We start from the raw sequence: 13,132 nt of genomic DNA on the forward strand, positions 1-13,132 counted from the left end.
AGGTCTGTTGAGGGGATTGGTGGCATTAAAAGCCAGACTGCCTGCCATAGTTTCGTTCTCAGCTCTGCCACTTACTGGCTGTGTGACCCAAGACAAGTTTCTTCATGTCTTTGTAACTCAGTTTGCTCATCTGTGAAATGAGTGATGAGGATAGTAATTGCTTCATAGGAGTGTGGTAAGGATCATGTTAATGAATGAGTGTAAAGTATGTGGAACAGAGCCAGGCACTTAGTAAGCACCCCCTAAGTGTTCTGATTGATGTGGGTGTGACTGTATGGTCAATGGCTGGATCCCCCTCCAGGATGTGAGCTCTGGGAAAGCTGGGGACAGGCTTATTTGCTCTCTCATCGTAGTTCCTAGTGCCTGCCAGTACCTACTATATAATTAAGTGCTCAGTAAATATTTGTGAAAATGAATTTGCTCTTTATTGTCTCCTAGGGCTTCCCAGGTGGCACAGTGGTAAAGAATCTGCCTGCCATTGTAGGAGATGTGGGTTCAGTCTCTGGGTTAGGAAGATCCCTTGGCGAACGGTATGGCAATCCACTCCAGTATTTTTGCCTGGGAAGTTCAATGGACAGAGGAGCCTAGTGGGCTACAATCCATGGGGTCACAAAGAGTTGGACATGACTGAGTGACTGAGCGTGCGTGCACTCACACACACATACTAGACATTAGCCAATATTCACTGACCTCACAACACACACACACACATTGGACATTAGCCAGTATTCACTGACCTCATAAGGCTCTTTCATGAAATGAGCATGACAAAAACCCATTGCGATTAGTTTTTGTACAGTTAGCAAATGTATCAGAGAACTGTACTCTTAGGTCCTTCCTTGCAAATGATAGGTGTCTGTCTTATCAGCCTGTAGATTCTGGCCTCCTAATAAGGACAAAAGTAGATGCTAGAAATAAGTAAGAAGACCCGTTGTTCCCATAACTCTACTTTCTCAAGGCTCTGCTGATCGGAAGGCAGATGATGTCCTTGAGCGACTCCACAACCCAGATAAGGCTGTCGTAAGACAAAAGGACTGTCCCTGCTTTGACAAATGGGACTGACCTTCCAGTCCTGGTGAAACATTCTGGCTTCAACAAAGTCTGTATCAGGTGGGAGATGATATATGGCTGGAAGTATGTAAATCCACAGGCAGGTGTTAACTGGCTGCTTTGTTATGCAATTAACCCACAATTCGCAAGCACCTCCAAATAAGTAGGTAAGTTATATTTGCTGTCTCTCCTGCCTTTTTTTTTAATTTATTTTTTTATTGAAGGATAATTGCTTTACAGAAGTTTGTTGTTTCCTGTCAAACCTCAACATGGATCAGCCATAGGTATACATATATCCCCTCCCTTTAGAACTTCCCTGCCATCTCCCTCTCCACCCCACCCCTCTAGGTTGATACAGAGCCCCTTTTGGAGTTTCCTGAGCTGTACAGCAAATTCCCATTGGCTGTCTACTTTACATATGGTAATGTAAGTTTCCATGTTACTCTTTCCATATATCTCACTCTTTCCTCCCCTCTCCCCACGTCAATAAGTCTATTCTTTATGTCTGTTTCTCCTGGCTTTTTAGTGAAGTGTCCACATTAAGAAACACTCTGAGAAAGAGAGATTCATTAGTCTTAGATCCTGACAGTCTCTCTCTGAATTAAGATTCTGTAATTTAGCTTCAAATAACAGTTATTTAAACACAAGATGAGTCAATGAGTAAAATTGGAGGGATTTTTTTTCTTTTTCTTTTTTTTTTCCTTAGTATGTTTGCCTTGGTACCACCTCCAGCAGTCAAGGAAGGTAACTTCAGAAATATCCTGATTCTATCAGGCTGGAAGTGAAGTAGCAACCAAGGAATGAGAATTTCACAGTTAATCTGAGCCCAAAGAAGAAAAGATATCTTCTGTTATTTGGTTCTCTGTCAACAGTTTCAGATAGGAGCTTGCTTTTCCATCCATTATCTTTTCCTCTGATCCAACACATCAGCTTGGTTCTCTTTCTCTGAAGTTAATCCAAATTTCTGTATTTTTCCAAAATACAGAAACTTTCAATTCAATGTCACTCTATTTTCAGATACTTGAACTTTTGAATTCCTAATTGAAATTTTGATTCAATTTGTAAAAATGAGGACTGGGAGGGCATGATAATTATCTTCAAACAGTTGAAGATCTGTCATGGGAAAAATGAAAAACATAGTTTTATAAGTATGTAGAACAAGGGACGCATGCTGTAGAGGGGTTTTTAATTTATTATAAAGGTGTGCTGTTTGTCAGTCAAGGATGAGCAAAAATGAAATTGGTTATCCCAGGAGATAGTAGGTTTCTCACACTAAGATATGCCATGGATTTGGCAGGGTTTGCAGATTTGGTAGACATTCATGCTGTTTTCCAGTATCTGACTCTTCTCTCATTCAGGTCACATAGAAGACTGAAATTCCTGGCCCTCTTGTGGTCCAGTGAAACTATGTGACTATTTCTGGCTCTTATATCTAGCCCATAATATTTAATTATGGAACTTTAAGGATGCTCCTCCATGGCCAGTATAATGTAAAAATCACACGGAGCTTCCATCAACTTGATGCCCAGGGGGTAACCATAAGCAGAGACCTCTGGTGTCCTACAGTGGGCATGTAGCAAGAAGGAGAAATAAACACCGCTTTTAAGCCATTGTGGTATTACTGAACTCATCCCAAACAGGGACTGGGTTCCCTTATTCCTGGGTAGCAGCAAGCTCAGGAAGATCGTTTCCTCCTCCAGCCTCAGGGTTGGATTTTGGTTGGTCACAGCCAATCATGGCTCTTTAATTTCTTTTTTTTGGTGGGATACCACCACCCATGGCTGGTCACATGATCAGGTTCCGGCTGATGAGACTGAAGAGCAGTCATGGGTGGGAGCAGCCTTTGAAAAAGGTTTTCTTTCCTTACAAAAAGAGGGAAAAGAACAAGGAAAGAAATTATTTTCTTTCCACTGTTGATTGTTTTGTGTGAGACTGAGATATTTGAGTGGGGAAAGTCTATTTCAGACAGAGAGGGTGGAGATAACATAATAAAAATAGAAATAAAGTGCATAGTAAATTTAATGCACTTGACTTGAATCATCCTGAAACCATTCCCCTCATCCTAGTCCATGAAAAAATTGTCTTCCATGAAATCATTCTTTTGTGTAAAAAAGGCTGGGGATCACGCATTAGAGTCTTCTAAGAATTAGAAGGGAAACAGAGACACTTGTCTCTTGACTCCCTTTTGTCTCAGTGGGGCCATGATGGCCTTCACAGTCACGTTTATAATCTCCTTTATGACCAGGTCTTTGCCCTCCTCCCTCCAAATGCCAGTGGAGGTAACTTGTGGAATTCATTATTCCAGGAGGTAGTGCAGTTTGTGCTCAACAAAGTGAAGTTCCCACTTCCTAACTCCACAGCCAGGCAACTGATACTTTCACTTGCTTGTCTCATAGGTTCCTCAATCTCAGCTTCAAAACCCATTTCTCGTCGTAGGGTCCCTGTCCCAGTAAAAAGAATCATAGACTTTGCTGTTACCCAAATTAGAAATCTGGGAATGACTCACTTCCGCTAATCACACCAGCTACTATAGGTTTCAATTACATTATCTTTGTTTTCATTTTATGGAATGAGACTTGTGTTGGGTGATTCCCACCCCATTGCCTGGTCACTTGTTGGTGTTTTCTGTGTATTTGTACTTTGCCCTGGGTTTTCTTTTCAAAAACAACAAGCCTCTTCACAGAGGCTTAAAGATTAAGCAGTACACCATAGTGGGTGTGGTATATGCTCTGCTGCTGCTACTGCTGCTAAGTCACTTCAGTCATGTCCGACTCTGTGCGACCCCATAGACAGCAGCCCACCAGGCCTCCCCGTCCCTGGGATTCTCCAGGCAAAAACACTGGAGTGGGTTGCCGTTTCCTTCTCCAATGCATGAAAGTGAAAAGTGAAAGTGAAGTTGCTCAGTCGTGTCTGACTCCTAGCGACCCCATGGACTGCAGCCTACCAGGCTCCTCCGTCCATGGGATTTTCTAGGCAAAAGTACTGGAGTGGGGGAGTGGGGTGCCATTGCCTTCTCTGGTATATGCTCTACAAATGCTTTTTCCATAGATACTTGAGCAAGGCAGACTTTCCAACATCACTGAATATAGAGTTAAACCTAATATTCTTTGAGTCTTCCTGTCCCCAGGGGAATTTCTTTGCAAATATTACCTAATATTTGTTTCCCCTTGTTTATGATTTTTTAAAAAGGTGTACTATTTTGTTTCTCATGTAACACATGTAGCTCATCTTATTTTCTGTTGTCCTTAAGGATAGCATGAAATCTCTCCTACCCCACAAAGACTTCCTAACAAGTGAGGCAATGTTTACTCATCCATCATGAACGGGTGACACGGTCTAGGCTGAGAGAAGCCTGCTTATGAAAACAGAATGGCCAACCTCTAGCCACCAGGCCTTCATGGTGTACCCACTGGGCCCAGATCTGCATTTGTAAAAAAGGCTACACTGTCTGGAGAAATGAGCACTAGTCAAGAGACAGGAAAAGGAATTAAGTCTACAGAATACAATTTGTCACCTAACACATCACTTACATGAAAGGAGATCTGAGCAGGGATATCAGGGTAAAGGCCAGGGTGAGGGGACCCTTCCCTCTTAGCTGGGTGAATGGGCTGCAAGGACTCTAGCTCTTTAGTGTGAACACTCATGAAGGGGCATGGACCCATTAATAATAACAACAAAATACAGCATCGATGATAGATGCTCTGTTCTGTTTTGAGAGCATTACATGTTTCATCTCCTATAATCCCTTCAATAACCCAATGAGGTGAGTATTATTATCACACCCATTTTATCTATGAAGGAAGCTGGGGCACAGAGAAATTGAAAATGCCTGAAAGTGACTGAGCTGGGACTTGAACCCCAGGCAGTCTGGGTGCAAAGTGTGGTACACTCTTGCCTCTCCAAACAGAGAATGAGCCTGAAGCATTTACTACTGACTTGGTAGTTAATTTTCTGTCCTCATGTCAAGCAGCTCTCTCTCTCCACTTGTAAATGCCTGTAATGACACTCCTGGTGTTTGAACACTCATGGATCTGGTGTTTGGGGGGAATCCCAAGAAGATAGTGGTAGACATGGCTAATTGGCCTCAGAATGAGCTGAGCATAATGGAACGGATTTTCTGAAGTCAGTAGAGCCCTGAGACCAAAACAAAAATGGGGATCCACTGACTCATAGACACTCAGACTCCTCACCTCAGGAGTTTCTCTCCCACCCATGCCTGTCCAGCTGGTGATGTTCAGGGCTGTGTGTTTGATGAATGAGGGAAGGAATGAGTGAAAGGAAGACATTGGAAATGGATACGAGCATGGCCCTCTTGCTGGGGTAGAGCAGCCAAACAAGAGGCCCGACTACCCTCCTGCTCAAACCCCTCTTGCACAGTCTTGCTGAGCCTTGGCTTTATGGGGGGCGCTCCCTCCCAGCATTACAGCCTGCCAAAATGCCACCATCTCCTGAGGCCCAGCTGTAGGCTGTGCTCCCCTACGATACCCTGCTGGCCCCTAGGCCTCCCCACCTTGTCCTTTGCAGACTCCCTTAGCGTATGGTCTCATTCAAACAACCCCCAGGCATAGTTTTACTCACAGTTGTTGCGTGAGTCTTCTGCGCTGTATCAGTATGGAAAGTTCTAGAAGATGGAGGCTCTCCTCACTTTTCCATGCTCCTTCAGAGCCCCCACTATACTGGCCCACTACTACTTGTGCGTTTCCTTGTATCCCACACATTTCAGTTGGATTTGCAGGGGAAAAGACAAAAGGGAAGCTTGAGAGAAAGAAGGTAATTTGCTTTTGAAAGACAGAGAGATGCTTCCCTAATAAAAGATAAAATGGCCAAATGAGGGTAGGCTTGTGCCCCTGAGATAAGAGGAAAGGTCATTTATTTAAACAGTAAATGGCTAGAAATGCAGAATGGATTTATAGGGTGCCTACAAATCCATAAAAAAGCTTGCACACAGATGCATGCATATTAATCCCGAATTGGCTATGAAATTTATCTTCATGAGTAAAGAGAAGAGGGATTGTTGATCCTGTTATGATTTTTACCCCCATCTTTCCAAAGAAGACAGGATTAATACCAGGAGAGATAAATCATGATGTGATTTTTGTATATATGCACAAAGCAAACACAATGAATATTTGATTTTCTCCAACTTCTGCAGGGCTAAATCAATTTGAAGAGATAATGGTAGAGGATTAAGTTATTGGAACGCGTGTAACTATAAAGTTTTGAATACAGTTAACTCACAAGTTATTACAATTTCAGTATAACATCTGTTATCATTGAAATAACAGATGTGTTGTGTATTGTGAAACTAAGGGGAAATTGGATATGCACACATTTTTCAAAAGAAACCAGACTCCTATTAAATTGTTTGTGAAATGCAATACTGTAAAACTTATTGCAAGAGTAGATGGGGTGTCTCAAAAGGAGGCTATATCACAAATAATACTATTAATGGAAAGTCATCTTAACATAGGCGGCCACTGAAATGTTATATGAACTCCTGCACTTTGGCAAATCACAAAAAAAGGAAGTTACCATACTTAAGGATTTAGAAAAATGTCATGCTGCAAAACAGAAAGTAGCAATCTGTAAAAGTGAGCTTGGTGTAATGAATGATGATTTCCCAACTCTGCGATCCACGCTTACTGCCTTTGTTTTTAATCTTTTACTGCATAACTCTAGTGCTAACTCCTTGTATACAGTGAGTTATGTCCACCATCCTTTTCAGCAGTCATATTTTCTGAAACCCAGAGTTGGGACTTGTTCTTTAATGAGACCATGTTGATGTGCAGAAATGAGGGAAGAAAAGATTTGACATTTGAAGTTTTTCTCATGAAATCTGGAATATATGGTCAGTTTTCCTGTGTTGCCCAGCGGGTGCTAGCCTTAAAGCAGAGACTCAGAAACTATTTCCTCATGGGTCTAAATCGCACCTTGCTCCTCACCCAGTACCACCCTTTGAGGCACCTCTGTGAGTTTTCTGATCACAGTATTGTGATTACATGGTTGGTAGCATTCAGCTAATATTTTGTCTAGAGTCTTTGAAAGCTGTTGCTACATTTTTCTTTCTCTACCTGTCCACGATTGTGCTTTTCTTTTTTGGAAGGTCTGGGGAGACAAATTCCAGTGTATTATTATTTATCAAGTTTCGTGGTCAGCAAAGAATATACCCGAAATGTGAGGTTGGAAGTAGTGGGGGGAGATCTAATTAAGCTTGACTTGCTCTGGTTTTCAATTCTCCCACCGTTGACAGCTCACTCCTAGGAGAAAGAGGTCCCAGTTGGTCTCCACCACAAAAAGGTTTCTAATAAAATATTCAAGATAGCTGAGGACCTTCAGAATGGGTAATTTTATTCAACATACACTATGATCTGCTGCTGGTTGTGGGCTCTAGACCAATACCCAGGAGCTTCTCTTGGAGTGCCTGGCTGTTATGCATTATGCTAGAGTATTCTGTGAAAAGTCAATTTACTTGGAGTCAGAGACACGATATTTTAACTTGGAGACTAAAATTGTCCCTGGGGTTTAGTTTGCTGCCATGATTAACTTCTTTCTGTTCTGCAAATCCTGGATTTATTTTTAACTGCTTCAATGCTGCATTTTTTAAAGACTCACGAATGGTTAAAAAATAGAGAGAGAAAAAAATCATGCAAGAAATAAATCTAGGACTCAGGAAGAATGCTCTGATAAAGTGCAGACTTTCATTAAATAATGCCTGTAGTGAGTTTACCTGCCGTTGGCTTTGCCTCTGGTTTCGAGAGCCTGCCTAACCAGGCCTAGGACTTAATGAGGTGGCTCCCTTCAGTGTCTTAGACACTTAGCTCTCAAAAATCTCTATCTACAAACCAATTTTTCCCATCCATTACAAAACGAGCAGGAGAAATTGAATGCGTGTGTTGAAATCCCTGTTAATCAATTGGACGATTCCCCTTGGATTGTGGTTGAAGAGCAAGTTTTCATTATCTCTAATAATTAGCATCATCTTTTTTGAAATTAGCTGAATGGACTGACACAGTAATCTGTGGTGGATATGTCATGTGTCTTTCCATTATTAACTTTTCTGGGAGGAGGGAAAAGTGAGTAGGGAAAAAAAATGGACTCTGGGAATTTTTTTCTTTTCTTATCTCAGTGGCATTTAACATGAGCATGTTGCAGGTGGGGTCTATTTTAGATGTTCCAGAAGTGTAATGAGTGTGAGCTTTGGGAACATAATCAACAACTTGAGTCCTGTTCCTCCCATTTACTTGCTGAGTAAAACTGGGCAAGCTACTTACCTCCCTAAGTTCACATTTCTGCCTCTGTAGAATGGAGATGATGATAACGCCTTCCTTATAAGGTGACTGTAAAGATTAAATGAGAGACTGCACATAAAGCACTTAAGAATTTACTGGCACTTAGTAAATACCCAATACATTGTAGCTACTGTTACTGCAGCTTTATTACTTTAGGCAGCTGTCACATTAAATGGAAGTTCTTCTTATTCATCAGATATTGATGCATTCACTTAACCACTATGCTGAAGGCTGCTGATGGGGCCATGAGACGCATAGAGAGACAAATCACTCATTCATGTAGGGGGATCACATGTGGTCAGAAATGTTCCTGGCAGAAGGTGGGAGGTGACAAGTGTCCTTGAAGATGAACAGGGCAGTGTCTGGCACACTGGTGCTAATGAGATGATTCCCCTTCAAGTGGTTGACAGCAGAGGTTATGGGACAGACCTATAGAGCAATTCTGTGGTTTCTGACAGCAGAACCGCCCCCAACCCCACACCCCCACCAAACTTAGCTCTGTTTTTGAGGCTATTGTGGAGTGAATGTTTATGTTCCGATTCACAGATTCATATGTTGAAGCCATTCATCCCAGTGACAGTATTTGGAGGTGGGACCTTTGGGAGGTGATTAGGTTTAGATGTGATCATGAGAGTGCAGCCCCTCTGAGGGCCTTAGTGCCCTGGTAAGAGGAAGAGACAAGATAGCTCCCCCCTACCCTGCCATGTAAGGGCACAGCAAGAGGGTGGCTGTTTGCAAGCCAGGACTGGGTTTCTACCAGGAGCCACATTTGCAGGCACCTTGGTGTTGGACTTTCCAGTATCTAGAACTATGAGAAATGAATGCCTCTTGTTGAAGCCATCTGGTCTATGGAATGTAATAGCAGCCCAGGCTAAGCCAGAAGGCTTCTGTGAGCTCGCTGTTATCCTTTTCACAGATCACTTTCTTGCTTCAGTCAGCCAAAGTCCATCTGCTGCTTGCCACCGTCCGGCAGCTGACCAGTGTGCCTGTCAGTGGTGGGATCTGCATCCCCATTGAGGCACAGCCTGTGTCTCCAGTCCTCTTTGCCTGCCTTCTTCTTTTTCATCCTGCTCCAATAGGCTAATTCCTTCAAGGCTCCCTCATTCATCTTCCAGAGTGAAAGAATCTGAATGGCCTAGTTAATCACAGGGGGCACAGTGTGACATCAGACCACCCCAGTGGAATGAAGTCAGCCTGGAGGTGGGGACACCTCTGGTCTAGTTCGGGGAACAGGTGTACTTGAGGTGGAGCCTGGGGCATCTTCCCTCCATGTGGGGCACAGAGAGGGCATGTCCCCTGAACAGAGCTGGTGAGTGCGGTAGGCACCGTGACTGATGTTTCTAGGACAGTTTTCACTGTGTGACATAAAGTGAGGCCCAACATCCCCAGTGGGATATCTGGGAGACATGTTGACTCCACCCTTCCTCTACTGTCACTATTTCTAATGGCTTCTCCTGACTTCATGCTTCTAGCAGTGTTCTCACTAAATAGTAGACTTTCTGTGATTGCAACATTTTTGAACGCTGTTTATGTTATTTACCTCTCTTTCTCTTTTCCCTCTTTTCTGTGCATTCTTTAAGGTCAGGAACCAGCTTATAAACACAAACCTAGTGTAGAGGTGGACGCATCAAAGTTCATGTTAGGGTGTTGATGGCTGTTGCAATAAACAGACTTCCAGGTACAAATATGATGGTTTGAAGTCCATTTCCTCCTTACATGAGGACCCACTTAGGAGTTCCTGATTAGTGGGTGGTCTTCTAGTGATCAGGGATCAGGACCATCTATCAAATGGCTTCACTGCTTCAATCTGAGGCCTTCCAGGGCTCCATGCTTATCTGCCTCAAACTGGAAGGAGGGTTCCATGTTCAGTGTTTCAAAGTGAGGACTGGAGGTGGCACATTTCATTCCTGTTGACCTTCCGCTGACTAGAGCCTGTCGCATAGCTGCCCTTCAATGTAAATGATTGGGAATTATAGTCTTGCTGTGGACCTAGAAGAAGAGGAAATGGTTTGGCATGCAGCTGGCTAACCTCCTGAGTCTTGAACTGGCATATGAAGAAAGAGGAGAATCTGAATGGATAGAGATGAGGGAATGGTACCTCAGAGAGCAGTGGGCTTGAGGACTGGAGTAGGGAGAGGGTTGGTTGTGAGGAACGCAGAGTGGAAAGCTAACCACTTCTCCCCAAAGTCCCTGATTTGAGATTTCAGAAACAAAAATGAAGATGCTTACTGAGGACCCATAATGCCTGGTTCAAATCTCAGTTCACATACTTATCAGCTGTGTTATCTGGCTTATGTTCTCTGCACTTCATTTCCTTATCTGTGAAATGGGGACAGAGATAGTTTCCACCTCCTTAGGCATGTTGCCAAGATTGAATAAATTAACACCTGTAAAGGAATATGGGAGAGAGCTTGGCATACAATAAGGAGTCAACAAATGTTACTACTTTTACTCTTTCCATGTGTATGAATATAAAGTGTGTGTGTGTCTATAAATTATAACACCAGGAGGTCATAGATATAGAAATACGGGGTAAGGGAGAGAGAAGGGAGGATGGTCAAGGATTTAATTTCAGCTTTGTATTGATACTTTGGTCACTAACTAATAATTCCATGACACTCACTCACTCTTGTTAATCTTAGTACTTCAGACAGTAAGTTTTTTTTCTTCTGATGGCCTTTGCTCTCCCACCAATTATCAGCTGGTTCTTCCATGACATTTGGTTATACATTTGGTATTTTGTGTTACGACATAAATCTCTTCTCTCTCCAAGCTTTTGTCTGAAGTTTGGCTCGTTTGTCCAAGGGCTATAATGATGCTCATTAGTATTGGAAGGACCTAGCTACTGCCGGCTTCTTTAGAGCAAAGCCCCACTCATGCCGGCCTTTATTCCAGTAGGGTGTGCTGCCCATTAATGCAAGGTCATTGCCAGTTCCTGCTTTCATTTCCCCCTGCCTTTCTGTGCTCCTCTGGCTTGCCTCTCCTATTGCCCAGCGGGTTGCCTTCCATGGTCAAAGGCCACCTCCCATCCACTGTCTCACTTGGGCCACAAGTTCTTGGGGTTCTATGGTACCACCCCCAAGACAGCAGCTGCCTTGAGCTGACAGCTCCCCCAACCAGAAGCCAGGAGGGGCGGAGCCGCAGCCTCCGGAGAAGTGACGGGTACTGGCCACAGGCATTTGATGAACTACCTCTCTGCATTCTTGCTTCATGGAGAGGCCCAGTGGAGCGGGTTTGCCAAGTTCTCAAAGAAGAAAACACTGTGTTTCCACTCGACTTCACATTTCGGAAGTAAACTCGCCGGGCAAGTTCTTCCATGAGGCTCATGTAACTTTAATGCCTTGTCCTGGCATTGTTTCCTGGCCTGGCTGGTCCTGGCCCCACTGTGTGGCCTCCTGGAGGACAGGATTTGTTTCGTGCCTCGAGGGCATGCTGTCCCAGGTCAGCAGATGGCCTTCTGATGACTGTTTCCAGCCTGTCTTACCTGACCATTCCTTCACTGTATGAACAGATGTTTCCTTCACTTCAGAGCTGCCCAACCGGATTGGTGATTTTTCTTCTGGCCTTTTGTTTGCACAGGACATAAATCTTTCTCTTCTTCTGACCTGGCCTGCAGTTCCATCCACCTGTGCCCGCCTGGAGCAATGTATAACTCTTGCCAGTTCTGTTTCCTTTGCTCGCTTCAGCCTATAAACCAAACTTTCTTCTCCCTTCCACCCACCCCCTCTTCTGGGCTGATTCAGCACTCTCTTAGCACCTGGCTGCCAGTTAACACTTAACCACAAAAAAGACATTATTTTATGGGTCTGACCTGAATTGGAAACTTCCAATAGAATGAGATATGCAATAGAAATCTCCATCCCATTGGCCTCCTTTCTTTCTTTTTCTAGAGTCTGAGGAGACTTAATTTACACCAGGTTAGCAGCAACCGTGTTAATTGAAAATGAGTTAATTAAATAACTTGATACTTTGAGCTGTCAAAATATAGCGAGTCAGTTGAATCAATCCAGTTAAATGTTTAACAATGATCCCCAAAATCGGATATGAATGTAAGAAGAAAGGAAAGGGACTGTGTTCCTAAGAGGGCACTCTTGTGGAGTCTAGATTATTACGAGGCAAACACTATTGACTTTTCCAATTGTTGCAACTGCTTCAGTGGTGCTTGGTTTGAGACTTTTATTTAGGTTTTCTGGACTAGAGAAGAATCCCTCAGCATATTTTCTTGTTGCCTTCTTTTTATTGCAGGTGTAAAATGCTCTCAAAACATTGTTTTTCACCTTCAGTTAGAAACCAAGAATGTGAAGCATTCATGTTGTAGCAACAGGCTGGTCAGAAAGGGGCCTCAGCTGGGGTTACAGTAAAGTTTGCAGTAGAATGAAAGAGCTCCTTTGCCTCTAGAATGTACCAGCCACACAGTCACTTGTATTACTGTTCATAGATGGCTGCTGGTTGGGAATGCCTGGCTACATTTCTATTTCTTCAGGATGTTAGCTCGTGAGTTTTTTTAAAAATGGATCACACACACTTGTAGTTTTTACTTTGCAGCAGGTCAAGATTTGTTGGGTAATTAAAACCTAAGTCTTTTTGACAAGGAGTGTAGGTAGCATGAGAGATGCCTTCAAGACTTAGGCTGAATTGACAGAGCAGCCAGCATCTGGGGGGACGATTCTGACAATCCATTCGTTTGATAGGTCTCTTCACCTCAAAGAACTGGTATGCTGAATCCATCCCACTTGAATTAACTGATCATTCCATTTCTTTGGCAGAGCAGGATAACAGTTTATAGCATGTGT

The 13,132-nt window shown here is 43.2% G+C and overlaps 1 long non-coding RNA gene across 5 annotated transcripts in view; it reads left to right on the top strand.

The window, feature by feature from the left end:
- The first annotated feature begins 939 nt into the window (after window positions 1-939).
- The window catches only part of LOC133256207 (uncharacterized), a 288,817-nt gene continuing 276,624 nt past the window's right edge, over window positions 940-13,132 (top strand). For 2 of the 5 annotated variants that reach the window (XR_009739128.1, XR_009739130.1), the window contains exon 1: window positions 942-1,217. This is a non-coding gene — a long non-coding RNA (uncharacterized LOC133256207). Of the gene's footprint in view, window positions 1,218-13,132 lie in introns of all 5 variants that reach the window. The other 3 variants (XR_009739129.1, XR_009739125.1, XR_009739127.1) reach the window with 3 other exon arrangements.

This window comes from Bos javanicus, chromosome 10 (assembly GCF_032452875.1).
Source record: "Bos javanicus breed banteng chromosome 10, ARS-OSU_banteng_1.0, whole genome shotgun sequence".
Lineage (NCBI taxonomy): Eukaryota > Metazoa > Chordata > Mammalia > Artiodactyla > Bovidae > Bos > Bos javanicus.